The sequence below is a fragment of the Panicum virgatum genome, chromosome 5N, assembly GCF_016808335.1.
Source record: "Panicum virgatum strain AP13 chromosome 5N, P.virgatum_v5, whole genome shotgun sequence".
NCBI lineage: Eukaryota > Viridiplantae > Streptophyta > Magnoliopsida > Poales > Poaceae > Panicum > Panicum virgatum.
This window is the reverse complement of record NC_053149.1, coordinates 8,152,227-8,171,191: the sequence shown is the minus strand read 5'-3', so window position 1 is coordinate 8,171,191 and position 18,965 is coordinate 8,152,227. Positions and strand designations below refer to the sequence as shown.

Below are 18,965 nucleotides of genomic sequence, written 5' to 3'. Positions count from 1 at the left end.
TCACATCACCTTGTGGTTTCAACTGGAGACGAAAACAGTAAAGAAATAGATATCTAAGATATTTAAATTTGTTTCCATCCATATCCAATTCGTTTCTATACTAAGAGTGTGTTTAGTTGGTAATAAAGTTTGGATTTTGGTACTGTAGCACATTTTGTTGTTACTTGACAAATAATTTTCAATTATGGACTAATTAGTCTTAAAAGATTCAGCTCGTACTAATCAGTTAGACTATGTAATTAGTTATTTTTTCAACTGCATTTAATGCTCTATACATGTGTTCGAAAATTTGATTTGACGATTACTGTGCAATTTTTTTTTTGGAACTAACAGGGTCTAAGAGCAACTTCAAGAGACTAATTGTTAGGAATAGAAATTATGATGCAAAAATAGATTCCATGAGCTTCTCTAAGTGATTATCCAAATATAGTCATCATCTATTTCGGAATTCTCGCTAGCCAAAAATAGATAGCGAAAATTACTCTCTAAAGTGTAAACATGATATAGAAAAATTGTTGGAGAGTGAAGATGTATAGAGAGCGACTTACATGACTCTCCAAACGATGATTTAGAGAGTAAGATTTAGAAAGACTTACAAAATCATGAGCATCTCCAGCTGGGCTCTCAAAATTAGACCCTATTTTTTCAATTTAGGATCCGAGCTGCAAAATCTAGAGGCCCAAATTCGGACCCAACTCTAGCCGGGCTCTCAAATTCCGGCTTGCAAAATCTGCGGGACCCACTGTCAGCGACAACAGAACGAATCCTCGCCGGCACCTGGACGAGTCCGTCCGTGGAGCCGCCGCCGTCGCCGCGCTCGGCGCCCCGCGTGCCTGCCGCCGCCGTCGTGTCCGCCACATCCTCGCCGGCCATGCGCGCGCCGTGACCGCCGCCATCACTAACCCGCGGAAGCTCCCGAACGGCCACAGCCCGTGGGGCCCAGGTCGCCGCTCCCGCGGGGGCTGCACCCGGGCGACCCGCTGCGCCCGAACGGCTGCGCTGCCGTCAGGTTGATGGCGAACCGCCCGCCCTTCATGGGCGGAGCTACCTTGATGCCTGGGTATTCCCAGGAATACCCAACTTTTTTCTTCAAAAATCACTTGTACATTAAGTATACATATATGCATATATTATGTTAAATCTATTTCTTCATTTTCTCAGCCTAGCGACACCTCTAATACGAGTATATGACCCAGGCCAACAGTCCAATCCCCACTCCCACCTCCTGTTGTTGTAAGGCCAGTTCCCTCGCGCGCATTTTGTAGCTCCTGGTTGCTGCGAGGTTGCGAGCAGGCGGCCATGGAAATTAGCAAGCCGGCTAGGTGGCCAACGGCAGCGCACATAAGTACCCAGCAGTTTAGTCCTACTATCCAATACTACCCAGCAGGGGTGCCGCTGTGCTGGCGATGAGCTGCAGGTGCACGGTTCTGCTAATCTGCTTCTCTCTGAATACTAGTAATTATAGGGGCATGTGATGTGCTTACAAAGTGTGTTGCAAAGGAGGTTCGGTTGGCAACATGGTGTGCTTACGAGCGTGGAAATGTGGAATGGATTGCTCGTCCCCCGTGCAAGAATTTGAATTTGTAACTACAAGTGTTTTGTTGCTGATTAAAGAAATTTGAGATTTCATGGCATTACAAATGGAACCATAACCTACCCCATATTATGATGGCATGGCTCAGGGTCCGCATTCTCCGACGAGGGTACGTAGCGGGTGTTGTGCGATTACAGTGTAGCTGTACAGCAAAGCTTCTATAGCGGTTATGGGAGAATGATGACCGTGGACTCGTTTAGAAAATAGGAATACCCAACTTCTAAATTCTGGCTCCGCCACTGCCGCCCTTGGACGCCGGGACGCCCGACTCGGCCACGCACACCCCCACGCCGGAGTTGGTGTGGTCCGGGACGAGCTCGAAGCGGTAGCCCAGGAAGTCACCGCCGGCACCCGCGCCGCTTTCGCGCCAGCACTCGAGGCGGCCCCACGGCGTCCAGTTGCCGGCGACGGGGCGGAGGATGAGCCATCCGCCCGGGTTGGAGCGGCTCACGCGGTCCGAGCCGGGGGACGCCACGAACGGCGTCACCATCGAGGCCAGCGCCACCGGCGAGCCCGACAGGTCGTGGACCGTCACCGACCACCCCTTGCGCTCCTTCCCTGCGCGCTCACGGTCCGACCCGAATTCAGGGTTTACAAAACCGACCGGTCCGGTTAAACCGCCGCCCTCCGTTAGCGGTTTACCGGACCGGTTTGACCGGAAACCGGTGGAATTCAAATCCAAATTCAAAAGCACATGTGTAACCGGTTCCGACCGGTATACCGACCGGTTTGACCGGTTTACCGGTCCGGTCTGGCCGGTTACTGGTGTTTTAACCAAAAAATCCGACGGTTTAAAAGATGGTTTTCCGGTTTGACCGGTTTACCGGTCGCCATATGCAGTGGGCCTTAATGGGCCGGCCTATTTTTTTTTCTTTTTTGATTTAACTTCGTATGCCCGCAAACTATATTAAATGGATGATATTTTGAGAAAATTTGACACCATTAAATTCGTCGCACCTTGAAATATTTTTGGGAATTTTTTATTTTTTGAATTCAAATGTGAATTTTGAATTTGGGCCGGTTTGGTACCGGCCCAAACCGAAACCGGACTGGACCGGTTTGACCGGTAATCGATCAAACCGGACCGGTTCCCACCAATTTGGTTAAGCCTGCCGAACTTGGCCAGCCAGTTGCGCCCGCCGTTCCCTGCCAGATCAGAGTGCACCGACCTGCGGCGGCCATGGATTCCATATTTCCATCATTCAGAAATCTGCCGCATTTGCCTTGCTTGGATAATGCAATGAGCCGGTGAGGAGGAGGGTACCTTGAGCGGAGGTCGCTGTTGCTGCGGCAGGAGAACTTGCAGGTGAACATGGGCTGCTTCATGCGGCCCTGCACCTGGAGCACCTGCAGGTTGCACTCGGGCTCGCCGTCGAACTCGAACACGATCCGCGGGTCGGGTTCGGCGCGCATGGTCAGGTTGAGCTGTGCGGCGCCCCTGCCGGAGGAGGCCACGGGCGCCACCGCCGCCTTGCGCCCGGCGCAGCGCCTGTCGATGTCGACCCAGCCGCTGTGGAACACGACGGGCTTGGCGACGGCGACGCGGAGGTCGAGCGGGACGACGACCTTCCCGAGCAGCCGCCCCGAGCTGGCCCCGTCGCACATGGCGTCACGTCGCCCCTCGTAGACGGCCACCTTGAGCCGCGTGGTGCGGCGGGGCCCGAAGAGCGCGGGCTTGGCGGTGGCGCGGTCGAGGTCGGCCTTGGAGACGTGGAAGGCGGCGGCGAAGGCGGCGGCGAAGGCGCCCGTGCACGAGGCAGGGCCCTCCTCAGCGGACGGCAGCAGCGGGGCCGTGGCGGTCTGGTAGGGCAGCTTGTCGAGGCGGATCCGGCAATAGCAGGGCGCGGTGGTCGGGTGCACGCAGGAAGGAAGAGGAACGGGGACGATGGCGATGGTGGCAGCGTGGTGGTGGCCGTCGTCGCTGCCAGCAACGTCTAGTCGAAGTTAGTATAAGCTACTAGTAGCTCGCTGAATTGTTTCCAAGGATCAGCAAGCTGCAGGTTGCCACGAAGTGTTCCTGCTTGAAGGGCGAACGAAACGACGGCGGCGCGGTGCGCGTTCTCTGTTGAATTTTCACCGAGGGAAGGGCGACGCCGTTGGTCGCCTGTGCGTTCCGATCCCCGGCCGGTGACCCCGTTAGCACGCGGGCCTCACCGTGCGGTTGCCGGCCGACGTGGACCTCCGCCACTGCCGTTGCAGAGCGAGAGATCGACGCAGTCGTACACTTTAAGCCAAACACGCTGGTAAAAAAGCAACCCTCCGTGGCCTAGCTAAGATGTCCACACACGACAGGATCGTGCACGAACATCAATCCGAATCGGAGAAGAGAGTTTCGATCCGTATTCAGGCCTGAATTGTATTGGACTACACGGGAGTGCGTCCACGTGTAATGATTTCACAGTGTCTGGGTTCTTCAGACGAAAACTTTGCAGACGTGTCAAATTCATCACGACCCCGGATCAGATCCGGTAAGAGCACCAAGGCGATTCGTCGTACGATGATGGCATGACACAAACCGATCCGCAATCCGCCCATAATAATGTCCACCAAGGCACGAACAATCCCAGGTCCAGAGGGGTAGCAGAGAAGGGGTTAGTTCGCAGAGGACTCGTCTCTCATCTTCTTCTTCTTCTTCCACACGATGCCACACACGTCGGCGTCCTTGCCCGACCCCTACTCCAAATCGAAGCTACCTAGAAGCAGTATATACACACGAGTATGAATATGAACTGCCAACCAATGCCGGGTACTAGCTAGCCGCCAAGCTGTGGTCCGACAGCGAGCGCTACCTCGCCGTCGTCGGCAGCCTGGCGGGCGCGGGCAACCCGGAGGTGTGCTTCCTCTCCGGGGTCGCGCTCGTCTTTGCGCACCGGTGCGTGCGCCCGGGCGCCGAGCTGCTCGGACAGGCCGCCGCCGCGGGGCACAAGGTGGCGGCCTACGTGCTCGCCCTCGTCCTCTACAAGGCCGGCGGCGCCAGCGACGTCGCGACGCGGCACATCAGGCAGGTCGAGGGCGAGGCGGCAGAGGCTGACGACGGCGGCGGCGACGTCGTCGTCAGCGGGTGCAACAAGAAGATCGCCACGAGGAGCAACAAGGACTGCGTGCGGTGCCGCGCGCGAGCCGCGGAGGCGGTCCAGCAGGCCACGTGGAAGATGGCCAAGCTGCCAGCCCCGGTGCCGGCGGTGGTAGTGGCGCCGCCGGAGGAGGACAACGACGGCAGTCATCGATGCACGTCCAGCGGCTGCGGCGTGCGGGAAGCGTGGTGCGACTGGGGCATGTTTTGCAGCGAGGACTGCAGGATCAGGTACGAGTGCGATATGTTCTTCTCGCAGCTGCCATTGACCGTCGCGAATTTCGTGACCTAGAACTGTGCAAATTGAATGGGAAGGACCTTCATGCTCATGTAAAAAGTTTCATCGTACCATGCATCCGGTATAGCCGTATCAGGTATCACGATTATATTGTTATCAAATAAAGAAAAACCAGTGGCGGATCCAACGTGGGGGCAAGAGGGGCTCGAGCCCCCCCCCCGGAGACGGATTCAGTGACTTGCCTTGAGCAAGTCACTGAATCTCCATCCACCCCCCCCCCCCCCCCCCCCCCCCCCCGCAAACTGCCCCCACCGGCCGCCGCTCATTTCTCCGGTTCTCCCAACCTTGAGCCGCCGCCGGCGCCCAGCATCCCGCTCCGGCGCTCCCGGTGCATACGGAGGCCATCCGGTCTGTAGCTTCGCCACTGAGGTTAGCTTGTTGGCCCTTCTTTTCCCTCCTCTAATTTTTTTATCAAAGAACATCCAATCGAAGAAAGAAATGGAGCAGCAAGATGATCCCAATCCTCCACCACTCGCAGATCGGATGGCGAGGAGGTCGAGGAAGAAGCAGCGCGTGCCCAGCCTCTCTGAGGACCTCGTCGTCGAGATCCTCTCGCGGGTGCCCTACAGGTCGCTGTGCCGGTTCAAGTGAGTGTTCAGATCCTGGCTCGCCCTCTGCTCCGACCCGGATCTCCGCAAGAAATCGCCCCAGACCCTGTCCGGATTCTTCTGCTTCCGCCGTCCTGAAGACGACGGGACCAACACCTACTGCCTCCCTCAATATTAGGCCGGCCGCTGGTAGACCCCTCTCCCCCTCCCTTGGAGGGCTGTGTGTGTCCCCCCCTGTTCATGGAGTGCTGCAGCAGCCTTCTCCTCTGGAAAGTCTGGAGATCGTCTCCGTATGAGCCAGAGTACGTCGTGTCGAATCCCGCGACTCAGCAATGGATCATGTTGCCACCTACAGAGGCTAGGCACCTTCTGCACTTTGTTCGTTTGGGGTTCGACCCGGTCGTGCCCTCCTGCTTCTATGTGTTCATGTTCGTGAAGAGTCCAGAGTAACTGGAGTCGAGATCTACTCGTCGGAAACTGGAGGTTGGGTTTTCAGGCAGAGTGAGTGGGGCGACTACACTAGAGTGAAGGATGATACAGAAACCATCTTCTTTGATGGCACCCTCTATTCAATTACCACTGATTTATCGCTAGCGTCGATAGACACAGAGGGCAAGACTTGGGGGAAAATCCGCATGCCGCAAAGCTACATTCGACCCAAGATCAGAAAGGATGACTGTTTCATCGCACATTCTCAGGGCAGATTGTATGCTATGCACATAGATTTTCATAATGACAACCAGCTATCAGTTTGGGCACTGGGGGCTAATGGCAATGAGCAGTGGATCCTGGAACATTCTGTGAACATCACACACCTCCTTGGAAGGCACATGTTGGTTGCAGCACATCCGGAACGTAACTTGATTTTCCTTACTGGTGGGTTGCGTGATGAACTCATGTCGTATGATATGGACAAGAAGGAAGTTCATGCTATCTGCACTCTTCAAGAATACTTTCGGGCCCCATGTTTGCCCTATATTCCCTGCTTTGTGGAATGGTCTTTGCCTCTTCAGATGGTCACTAAAAGTTAGAGAAGCTCCTCTTATGCTAAGTTGGCACGGCATCAGTGCCTTCATAGTAATGGTGCTGGTTAGGGCCTGAACTCCAGTTTTGGGCAGTGGTGACTTGGACAGTACGACCTCCAAAGTGTACATCAATTTGGTACTCTCACTGCTGGTGTTCCTTTGTGGCTTCCAGCAACATTGGTTAGTCATGTATCTTATAGGTGTAACCAAGCTCTAATAGCCTAATAGTAGAGTTATTCAAGTGGATGCAGTCGTTCTGTTTGCTTTCATATTCTAACAGCTGTTGTCAGTTTTTAAGTTGCTAGGTCCTCGTTTTAAGTAAATGTAACTAAACACATTATGTATGCTGGAGTTTTATGCATTCTCACATCTGTTCTTAATTTTCTGCATGTGATTATGCAACTTATTATTGAATACTAACTTACTGAATGTCATGTTGTTTGTTTACCTGATGCTCACTTCTTGTTTGACATGGCAATACTGCTGGTAAAGTCGTAATATATTATCCCCTTGATTCCAGTCTGAATGATGATATGTTGATGCTGCCAACCTTATGATGCTTCATCACAGGGTCCAAAAGTAGTAAATTTTAAGTTATGCTGAGCTAGGTCTAATTCGTTCCATGATACTTCCAAAGTTATGTTTGCTTAATTAGTTATGTAATACTATTCTAAATTGTAAGTCGTTTTAGCAATTCTAGATACATAGATGTTGCTATGTATTTAGACGTAGCGCATATCTAGATGCATATCAAAATTTATATATATCTAGATTTGCTAAACCGATCTACAATTTGGAACGGAGGGAGTACTGTGCAAGTTTGCCATTCACCACCGTGGCTCGTGCTCTGGTGTATTGTTTGTTCTTGCATTGATATTTCATAGTCTTGTCCTTTGACCAACAATTTTGTCTTACGTTCTGACTAGGGCACCGCTACACCATCAGCAAGCACTAGCGAACACGAGAGGTTGCAGGTTCACATTTTATATATGAATCTCTCAATAAAGTTAAGTTCAGTTCTGAACCATTGGATTTTTCTTTAAATCTAGAAAGCAAACAAAATTGTCCACTTGGCATTCGAAACTTAGTTCTCAGAATACTCATATATGGATTCAATTCCTTTGTTGCGATCAGCACTTCAGAGTACCAAGTGGCTTCAAATGTTGGAAATTACATGTAGATCATACAAGCAACTAACAATAGCACATCAGTTTCGTTATGGTTACTGTTATTCATGATGATCTTGCTCAGATTTTGGTATAAGCACATTGTTAAAACGTAGTGAATCTTCATATGTATTGTTGTGCCAGCATCTGAATGTTGATGTAAATGAAGTTGTTCAGGTTATGATTTATCTGAAGAATTTATCGTAAGCCTTTGGTAACTATCAACTGAGTGTTTCAGATTATCTCAGTATCAGAGGCGCTCAATCCTAGTAGTCAGTATCAGAGGCGCTCAATCCTAGTAGTCTGGTCGCTGGCAAAGCAGCAGTGGGAGAGCGGCAACCGGGAGGTTAGAAGTGCCAGGCAAGGGCAACAGAGCCGTCGTGGAGAGGCGGTGGTGAGGGGGAGGTGATGTGTGACACGGCCGGGCCGGCAGACCCGGTTCGGGCAAAGCACCAATCAATCGAAGCATCTACTCCATATACATACATCAATCAACAAGATATAATCAGGGTGCGACGGCCCTTCCACCACGAGGTGTCAAAATCAGGATTCAGGTTAATGCTTGGGGCACCGCCCTCACACAACACAAATGTTTCGAGGGTAATAAAGAGCAGAGCAACAGAACTTAGAATCCTACTCAAACATTTAAGAAATATCACACGTTCCAACCTCCAGATCAATGGGCCGTTATCATACCACCAAAAACATAGTCATGAATAAGAACTTATGGCAGCACATGTAAGTGCATATGCATCCTAAATATAAGCAGCTCGTCGCTCCAAAATCTGAATGTGCAAAGAAACTTGACTATCTCGTGCCTGTGAAGCGGGGGAGGTGATGGCCATGATCTCTACTGCCTGAAGAAATCCTTCAGCTTCCTCAGCCATAGGAGGTACTCACGGCTGTCCTTGTTGATCATGTACTCATGCAAGAAGTTTGTTGTCAGGGGTGAGATGCCACGCAGTTCCAGGTACTTGTGGAATGCCCTCTGCAGGTTCTCATCAAGGTCGCTGAAGCAGACAAGCAAATGTTGATTGTCAGCATAAAACAGGGATACATTAAAGCACTAATATATTCAAGAAATAAAAACGGGTTAGTTTAGTTGCCTCCTTACTTGAAATCAGGACCCTCATATGCAATTAAGTCAATTTCATCGTTCCCTGATGGCTGCCTCACGGACAAGGAGTCGATGAGGACCTCATCAGGATAGGCAGTGCAGGTGAATTCAAGGATGGGGCCATCACCCTTGGTGATAGTGACCGTGAGAGGGATGCTCGACTGGGGGGGCTTCTCACTTTGATCTTCATCACCATCACCATCCCCCTCCTCGCCCTTGCCCTCAGCATCCCGGTCATGATCAGGCTCATCTCCAGTGACTAGGCTGGGCATCTGAGCCAGAACCTCAATCTGCTCACCATGATATGTCCTTTTAAGGGTAATTGCATTCATCCCCTTCTCATCAGTGATTTTGAAAGGGAAATTATCTGGAATCTCCTCAACCTGATTTCAAGACAAACAAATGAGAAGCCAACTAAAAAACAAGAACTACTAAAAAAGAACAGCTAGCTCTCAATATAGTAACTACATAAACGACAATGCAAGGTTCTCTGCACAGGATTAGAACTCGCTGATTGACATCAGGATCTCCATTTTTCAACTCTGCATACCAAAAATCGTACAAGTTGAGGTAAACTGCTAACACATTGATTTCACAGGCATACTCTTCTATCCTGCCGTACAGCTATCGACAATTGCAATAAATTCATTCAATTCTCAGTTACCTACCGACCATCTATAATACTCAAAGCATGGATGCTTTAGATTGGCAAAGGTGAACCACAATGCCAATCACACTGTTCATATAAATACACACAACACTAAACAGCAGCAAATATTCATGAGCTTCCACAAATAAAACTACAATACAATGACAAAATTATAGTGACAACAGGCACAAGTACTCAAAGACATAGAGCTGCCGGGTCAGTAAAGCCAAAATAAAAAATATTTGTACTAGCAACAGCATAATTTCTGAATTGGTATAGTTATATAGTAAGTGAAGAAGATGAGACACAAAAATTGATTAAAATCAAGGGAAGAGTTGCAATTAATATTAGATGTGTAACAAAAGCACCACAATTTGCTGATGAAAACTCTAATACAGCTAAATTCAGCCTCAGAGCAGAAGAATCAGTTGTTCGAACGTGCAGAAGAATCAGTTGTTCGAACGTGCAGAAGAATTGCGATTTACGAGCTTAGGGTAAAAGGCAAGCAGGAGTACAGGACTACGCTCCCATTCAAGGAATGAGCATACGGATTGGACCAAAATATCAACACAACAATACTATTTAAACATCCTCCGTGTCCCTAATACCAGATCCCAATTCGCAGCGCTTACAACAGAATAGATGACACACATAATCAATCCACCAAACATGCCATAAATTTTCTCCCTAGCGTAACTGAACATTCACCAACAAGGGACCAGGGTGCGAAACAATGATTGATTCTATTCTTGGGCTTTCACGGTAAGATCCGAACTACGATACATTATTCATAGGGGAATCGGCTCCCTTACCCTGTCGTGGTCGTCGCAGTCCTCGGCGTACTTGATCTCGGAGTCGATGACGCTGAGGAGCTCGGCGTCGGAGCTGGGCCTCGTCGCGGGCGCCGACGAGAACGGCATCGCGCGGGGCTGCGGCCGCGCCGCGGAGGCAGCGAGGGGCCGGAGCAGGGCGGCGCCGCGGTGGGCCCCCGAGGAGGCGGAGGCGCGGAGAATGAGGGGGGCGGCGGATGCCGCGGCGCGGCGGGCGGCGGCGAAGAGGGCCATGGCGAGAGGAGCGGCGGCGTGTGAAGGCCTGCTAGGGTTTACGGGGTTTAGGGCTTGGGGGCACTTCTGGAAGGCGTGGGGATTGCGAGGCTTAAGAGGAAGGGAAGCGGTGGGACCCATCCGTCAGCTTATCTCTAGGGTGTGTCTAGAACTCTAGATACCCCAAACTCCTCCCAACTTTCCAAACTTTCCATCACATCAAAATCACATCGAAACATTAAATATAGCAAATGACTCATGCATGGAGTACTAAATGTAGGTAAATAAAAAAACTAATTGCATAGTTTTGATGTACGTTGCGAGATAAATCTTTTGAGCCTAGTTAGGTCATGGTAGGACAATATTTACCACAAACAAACGAAAAGTGCTACAGTACGCTACAGTGTCTGATGCGACTTTTTTATTTATTTTTCGTGGATCTAAACACACCCCTAGTCAGTTTTGTTCCATATTTTCTGCCCAGGCCCCAGGATGTGCTTCTTGCGAAAGAAGAAAAGAATTGTTTTTTTAAACTAAATAATACTACTCCTATATTCTACTCAGACCGAATTACATTTCGAGAGCCCAAAGGATAAATACTACGTAGCTTACATTACAATTCGCAGTGTGTGTTTTTGTGCTCAATTGACTAAACAGCTCATCAATTTATCATTTTGAAAAATAAGATTTTTTGTCAAATACCTATCGAACTCAAAAAAAAAAGCTTGGATTTCAGACTGCCACAAGACGTTTACAGAAGAATATGAGCCCAGCCCAAAGCTGATCGTTTCATTCCAAATCATTCCGAAACAAAACAATTATCTTACCAAGCAGAATGCGATCCTCAGCACAACACAAGGTCAATATCATCAGTCAGAACTCCGCAACATGTATCCAGAGAAGCAGCAGAAAAATTGTAAGAGCTAGAGCTAGCAGTAACCGGTAATTCTTGATTTTTTAGAAACACAGCTGGAAATCTACATGCACCGGATTGGCCGGCTGATAAAGATTCAATGAGGATTTTTTTTTATTTTTAACCTATTTTTTATTTTTTTAAAATAATCTATCCAGATAAATATTTGCAGATCTAATTTTTTTGGTCACACCATAAAAATATATTGTTGCGCCACATGCATTGGCCTGACAAAGTCTGCAGCGCTCGGAAGGGGTCTGCCAGCGCATATTCCACACGTCAACCTTGTCACACGCCACTCCCACCGGCGTGACAATAAAATCTTGTCACGTCACCTACGCCGGCGTGACAAGGTCTGATATTAGAAAAATCATATCTTTTGCATACAAACTCGAGTGAAGATAATTTTTATATCAAAATTGTAGCTCTAAACGAGATAAACAACTTTGTGGTTTTGAGTTTTTTCATTTGAAATCACTAAGATACTTTAAAAATCAATTTAAGCTTTTAACAGCATATTAAGCACTTGTACCTCTATCGGATCATCTCCAATTTGATATGTTTTATCATGGTTCCACCAATTAAATTCTATATAACATTCGATATATGAAATAGCATGGAATAAATTATAATAATTTAATAAAAATACAATGAAAAATCAAACTATATAATTGTTAAATATGGAATAATTTTTTATGTATATTAACGACTTCAAATGAAAAAAAACTCAAAACTACAAAGTTGTAGATCTCATTGAGAACTACAATTTTCATATGATAATTATCTTCATCTGAGTTTGAATGAAAAAAATATGATTTTTCTAAGATCAGACCTTGTCACGCCGACGCGGGTGGCGTGACAAAACTTCACTGTCATGCCAGTGGAGAGTGGCGATACAAGCTTGACACGTGAAATATATGCTGCCAGACCCCTTCCGAGTGCTCCAGAACGTGCAAACATAGCACACCTTATCACATCAATGCATGTGGTGCACAACTATTTTTGTCCTGCCACACGGACCAGCACAACTATTTTCGTCATGCCACACGGACTAGCGCAACCAAAAAAGTTAAATATGCAAATATTTGTCTGGTTAGGTTACTTTTAAAATAAAATTCAAAAATAGGTTAAAAATAAATAAATTCTCTGACACATCTTTCCCTAGGCCCAAATCCACCCTGGCTTTGCGAAATTGTAATATTCCAACAGATACTAAGGCTAGGCTACCAAAACAATGTTGTCAAATCGTGTTCCTGTTTCTCATTGCTGGACGAAATCCTTCAGCTTCCTCATCCACTGGATGTACTCTTGGGTCCGCTTCGTCACCATCAGTGGCGGAGTGGCGGAGGCAGGATTGAGCTCCAGAAGGAGCTTTCCTCTTCTTCTTTATCCTCTCGTCTCCCCTTCTCTCCTTCCTCCTCAAATTTATTGGGAGAGGTTAGGAGGGGCTCCATAGAGTTTCCAGCGGTAAGAGGGGCTCGAGCCTCTCCAGACTCACCGCTGACAGCGTGATCCCCCGTTGCTCCAGGTACTTGAACAGGCCTTTCTGCACATTCACAGGGAGCTTTCTGCAATAGAAACGAACCAGTATTGACTGCATTAGGAGGTAGCATTTCATTATTATAGAACCGAAAACTGAACGTGGAAACTGCTATTGCTTACGTGAATTCAGGGCCCACGTATGGGAACTTCTTTTCTCTATCGTCATCTGCTTTCTCTACTATCAGCATATTATCGATGGTGATCTCCTCACGGAAGGCTGTGCCGGTGAACTCAAGCTTCCGGCCAGAGTCTTTCGAGACTACAACCTTTAAAGAAATGCTACTATCTCCGGCACTTTCTTCTTCTTCGTCATCAGTAAAGCTGAGTTGAACGACGGGGCCATCACCCTTGCTGATAGTGACCACGAAAGGGGCGCCCTTGTCCTCGTCAGCCCGGTCATAATCAGGCTCGTCTCCAGTGACTAGGCTGGGCATGTGAGCCACAACCTCAATCTGCTCACCATGACATGTCCTTTTAAGGGTAATTGCATTCATCCCCTTTTCATCAGTGATTTTGAAAGGGAAAGGAATCTCCTCAACCTGATTTCAAGACGAACAAATGAGAACCCAACTTAAAAACTAGAACAACTAAAATGAACAGCTAGCTCTCTATATAGTAACTACATAAACGACAATGCAAGGTTCTGTGCACAAGATTAGAACTGGCTGTTTGACATCTGAACCGTCATGTGGGATGGGTCACATAAATAAATCTCCATTTTTCAACTCTGTATACCAAAAATCCTACAAGATGAGGTAAACTATACACAATGAATTAACAGGCAGGCTATCCTATCCTGCCGCGACAATTGCAATAAATTCATTTGTTTCTCTGCTACCTACCGACCATCTATAATACTCAAAGCATGGATGCTTAGATTGGCACAGGTGAACCACAATGCCAATCACACTGTTCATACTAATACACACAACAACACTAAACAGCAGCAAATATTCATGAGCTTCCACAAATAAAACTACAATACAATAACAAAAATATAGTGACAACAGGCACAAGTACTCAAAGACATAGAGCTGCCGGGTCAGTGAAGCCAAAAATAAAAAAATCTTTGTACTAGCATCCGTATAATTTCTAAATTGGTATAGTTATATAGTAAGTGAAGAAGATAAGACACCAAAATTGATTAAAATTAAGGAAAGAGTTTCAAATAATATCAGATGTGTAACAAATGCACCACGATTTGCTGAGGAAATTAAAGCTCTAATACAATAGTGTGGTAAAAAGCCGGCTGATTCAATGGAGTTCTGTGAGAGAGAATAAGCTGAAATAAGCCAAAAGCAGACAAGCCGAACAGATGCGAAAACTCTAATAATACAGCTAAATTCTGTCTCCGAGCATAAGAATCAGTTGTTCGAACGTGCAGAGAAATCACGAGCTTAAGCCTTAGGGTAAATGGCAACCAGGAGTAGAGGATTATGCCCCCATTCGCGGAATGAGCAAAATATCAACACAACGACACTGTTTAAACATCCTCCTTGTCCCTATAGTATCAGATATTCAGATCCCAATTCGCAGGGCTTACAGCAGAATACACGACACAAATAATCAATCCAAATAGGCCCTAAATTTGCTTGCTAGCGTGACTGAACTTTCACCAGAAGGGACCAGGGCGCGAAATAAGGATTGATTCTTAGGCTTTTACGCTAAGATCCGAACTAGATACATTAGTCATAGGAGAATCAGCTCACTTACCCTGTCGTGGTCATCGCAGTCCTCGGCGTACTTGATCTCGGAGTCGATGACGCTGAGGAACTCGGCGTCGAAGCTGGGCCTCGTCGCGGGCGCCAGCGAGAACGGCATCCCGGCGAGGGGCCAGAGCACAGTGGCGCCGCGTTGGGCCCCCGAGGAGGCGGAGGCGCGGAGGTCGGAGGATGAGGGGTGTGGCGGATGCCGCGGCGCGGCGGGCGGCGGCGAAAAGGGCCATGGCCAGGGGAGCGGCGGCGTTTGACGTGTTGGAAGTTGTTGGGTTGAATTGGTGTGCATGCAAGTCAATATGTCAGTACGATAGTATTAGGGTTAGAGGTCTCAAGTCAATATGTCAATATGATAGTATTAGAGTTAGAGGTTTGAAGTTCAAATGATGGATATATCAAGAAATATACCATTTAGATCATGGTATATCCTAATTTAGCCAAGTCTAGTAGTTTCTTATCCTTGAGTTTTTTCTCCCGTTCTGCAGTTAGAACTCTTTGAACTTTTTTCACTACTACAAAAAATGATTTATCGTTCGGCAATTCGAACTCTTTGAACTTTTTTCACTACTACAAAAAATAATTTACCATGACTTTTTTTAAACACCTCCGAGGCAGAAAAGAATTTCAACCGTCTCGGGCATTAACCGATGCGGTCATTTTTTTATTAACTGAGGCGGCTAAAAAATGAATTGATCGAGGTGGTTAAAAAATGAATTAATCGAGGCGGTCACCCTTAAAACGCCTGCCTCGATTAATATTGATTAATTGAGGGGGTTGTTCTAAAGCAAACGCCTCGGTCAATCGATTAACCAATGTAGGTATACATCACCAACTTGGAGCCCAAACATCTCATCTTGGCCCGATATCACCCTTAGTGTATATGTACCATCTAGTCATCCAGTTAGGGTTTCAGTCTATCCCATCCCGATCCTCTTTCTCTCTCACGCAGCGGCTGCAGCTCCGACGGCCTCCTCGGATCTAGCGAGGGGAGGGGGGCACGGAGGCGACGGCAGGGGGCCGGGGAGGCCGAGCGCGGTGGCGGGTGTCGGTGTTTACCGCCAAGCCTGCTCAGGGATACCCTTAGCAGTAGGGTTTGTAGGTAGGGATCGACGGCTTTGGAACTCGATGGTGCAAGGAATACAAAGATTTAGATAGGTTCGGGCCGCGAGTTGCGTAATACCCTACGTCCTGTGTGGTGGCTTGTATTGCCTTAGGTGTAGATGTCTTTCGAGGGGGTCCCTGCCCGCCCTTATATATCCGGGGGGCAGGGTTATATGGAAAGTCCTAGCCGAGTACAGTTGGAGTCCTTCTACAACACAATCGGATAGTTCCCTTGTACTGCAGCTAGTACTACGCCTATTCGGGTAGTTACAAAAGAGGTAAGGTACATCCATGAGCTATCCCTTACTCTAAAACATTCTATGCCTATGAGCAGTCCCGCTGTCCCGGGTCTGACAAGCCCCCGAGCTCTTCGTAGCCGAGTCCTGCAGGCGTCAAGTACTTGGCTGGGCGTCTTCGAGTATTTCGAGTAGTCAGAACATCCTTCTGGTTGCTTCTGGTCCTTCCTTCAGATACGTCGAGTAGTGCTTCAAGTACTTCCATTTGCTCCGAGGCTGTGAGGTGCTCAAGCCCCGAAATCTTGATCATATATGGTGCGCGAAGTACTCGCGCTCCATATGGAGTAGCCCCCGAGCCTTAGATTGAATCGTAGAATCAGGCTGAGGGTCACTTTAGTCTTTTTCTTCTTCTTTATTTTTTTTTAAAAAATTGAAAAATAAATCTCTGATACAAATATTCCGCAGCCCCGAGTCTTGAATTTAAATCCCTCTATTTAGATTTAAGAATCAATGTAAACTCGTTATATTTGAGTGGCCTCTGAATTGCTGGCTCAACTGAGAGGATCTCTCTGAGTAGGAGCTTCTGAGCTCTTTTGGAGAAGCTAGGGTCTCATCCAAATATGACGTTGACGATGTTTTGTTGCTGTTGGAAACCATCATGGTCTTTCTTATCATCTTCGTCATCTTTATCTTGTTTTTTCTTAGGAGCATCTACAGGTGCCGATTGGAAGGATTTGTGCAGGATCATGCACTCCCACATCGAGTGGTTTCTCTTGGGGTGGATTGGGCATCTCTTGTTGTGGAGAATCTTGTCGAACTGATCCTACGGCTTGTCGCCCTTCTTACCACGCGGGGTGCGATCCATAGTGCTGACTATATCGTCAGGCTTGCGCTTACGCGCAGGATCCCACTGGTTACTAAGGCCTCCGCGGTCGTTGTGGCGCTTCCCATTGTTGTCGTTGTTGCGGCAGGGGAAGCGACTGCGTTCTTGCTCCTCTTCATCAGCCCAGCGCTGCATCATATCCCGTAAATCTACCACTATTTTGGGGCGATTACGCCCGAAGTCGCGGTACAGGGATTGGACGGTGATGCCGCTCTGGAAGTAGTCGATGACGTCGTCGTCGGCGACGTTGGGGATGGTGTCTCTTGTGTCGAAGAAGCGCTTGATGTAGGATCTGATCGACTCGCCTTGCTCCTGTTTGCACATGGACAGGGCGTGTCGAGTAGCTACTCGGTGTAGCGACCCTTGGAAGTTGTCGATGAAGGCCTTCTTGAGGTCATCCCATGAGTGTATGGACTCACGCACCAAGCTTTCTAGCCATGTGAGGGGTGCGGGCTCCAGAGCCATTGGGAAGTAGAGGACCTTGGTGTTGGTGTCTCCCCCTGCAACACTAACAACGGTCGAATATAAACGTAACCATTGAGCAGGGTCTTGCTTACCGTCGTACTTCTGGATGTTTGTCGGCTTGAAATCCTTTGGGTACTCGATGTTGTCGAAGACTCTGCTGAGGGCGGGGAAGCGATCAGAGTTGTCCGCAAGCTGTGCTCTGCGTCTTGCGTTGATGATATCCCGTGCATCCATGATGGAGTCGGCTACCTCTTCCCTGTTATGCCCACGGTTGTTGTTGCGGTTTGGCTGAGGCCCAGGAGCTTGGTTTGCTTGCGGTTGGCCACCCCTAGGGCAATGACTACTCGCAGCTTCCTGATCCTCTTGATTTCTTTGGTTTTGCTACTCCTACTGTTGTTGACGCTGGTGGCCTCTGGGGGTACGGCTTGCCTGAGGTATGACTGTTGCGGTAGCCCTTGATCGTGTGCCATGGAGTGAGGATAGCGGGTTTTGTCTCTCGAGTTGTTCGACAGCGTTCTTGGTGAGATTTATGACTCGGTCTATCTCTGGATTCTGGGGCATCGTCATGAGTCGTAGGGTTGCTTCTGTCATCGCAGCAATTGGTGTTCTGAAAACTGGATCTGCGACATTGTTGAACTCATTATTGAGGTTGTGTGGTGGAATTCGAGCACGTTCAGCTGCATGAACCCTGCGTGCTTCTTTTCGTTGATTCCTTGCCCTGCGGGCCGTGCGAGTGGCTTCGTCTTCATCAGCTGGAGCATCTTGGGTCAGGTTGTCTGCTGAGATCTGATCCAAGGCTTCGTTTGGATCATGTTGGCTTGGAGCACCCCCGGGCTGGATGATTACCGGAACCAGACGCTCGTGAGAGAAGATTTCTAGGTCTGATTCGTAATCAGCTAGGACAGTTCCACCGGAGCCAGTTTCCCTCTCAGTTTCAAGGGGAGTGCCGTGTTGAAACGGGAGATCATCAATGCTGGCGACTTCTCGCAGGTTGTCGAGTAGTTCTGCGAGGGTATGGCCTCGGCAAGATTTGAGTTGCATCTTAGCCAGCGCATTGGTGATGAAATCCAGGCTGTCTTTGACTCAACTTGATCTGGGTAAACGTCAAAAATGGGTGTCTCCCGGCTAGCGGTGGCTGATTGGTTTTCGACGTGAAGTAGGCGATCCAAGCTATTTTCATAGGAGGATCTAATTATCTGTTTGTAAACAGACGATGAATTGCGCAAACCAAAGATGGGTTGCGCAATAAGAGTCTCAATCCGAGTAGAATTCGGTCTGAGATCGATCTGAGTCCGAGGAGAACCCGACTTGTCTTCGAGTTTCGCCTCGATCTCCTTGGCGAGGTCAGGAAGCAACGTGACGCCGCGATTACAGGATCTGGCGATCTTGTTGGAATCTTCCGACGTAGAGATCTTCGGTGTGGGAGAGTTGGTTAGGTGGCTGTCGAAACTGCCCGGACCATTGGCGACGCAGACCCACGAGCCGAAGATGAAGGTGGCTTCTCTGGGAGGCGTCATGGTGCTGAAAGCGAAAGTGGTCATCGAACTCGCCGATGAACTCACCGAGTCCCCTACCTGGCGCGGCAGATGTTGGTGTT

At 48.5% G+C, this 18,965-nt stretch overlaps 1 long non-coding RNA gene and 2 pseudogenes across 1 annotated transcript; 1 reads left to right on the top strand and 2 right to left on the bottom strand.

Annotated features, from left to right (window-relative positions):
- Positions 1 to 613: 613 nt before the first annotated feature.
- On the bottom strand, positions 614 to 10,608 carry LOC120673470 (annotated as a pseudogene).
- LOC120673472 lies at positions 5,192 to 6,972 on the top strand. The gene is made up of 2 exons (XR_005674664.1): positions 5,192 to 5,334; positions 5,444 to 6,972. It is a non-coding gene; the product is annotated as an uncharacterized LOC120673472 (long non-coding RNA).
- A 2,078-nt stretch (positions 10,609 to 12,686) lies between the features above and the next one.
- LOC120671960 lies at positions 12,687 to 14,913 on the bottom strand (annotated as a pseudogene).
- Between the last annotated feature and the right edge of the window lie 4,052 nt (positions 14,914 to 18,965).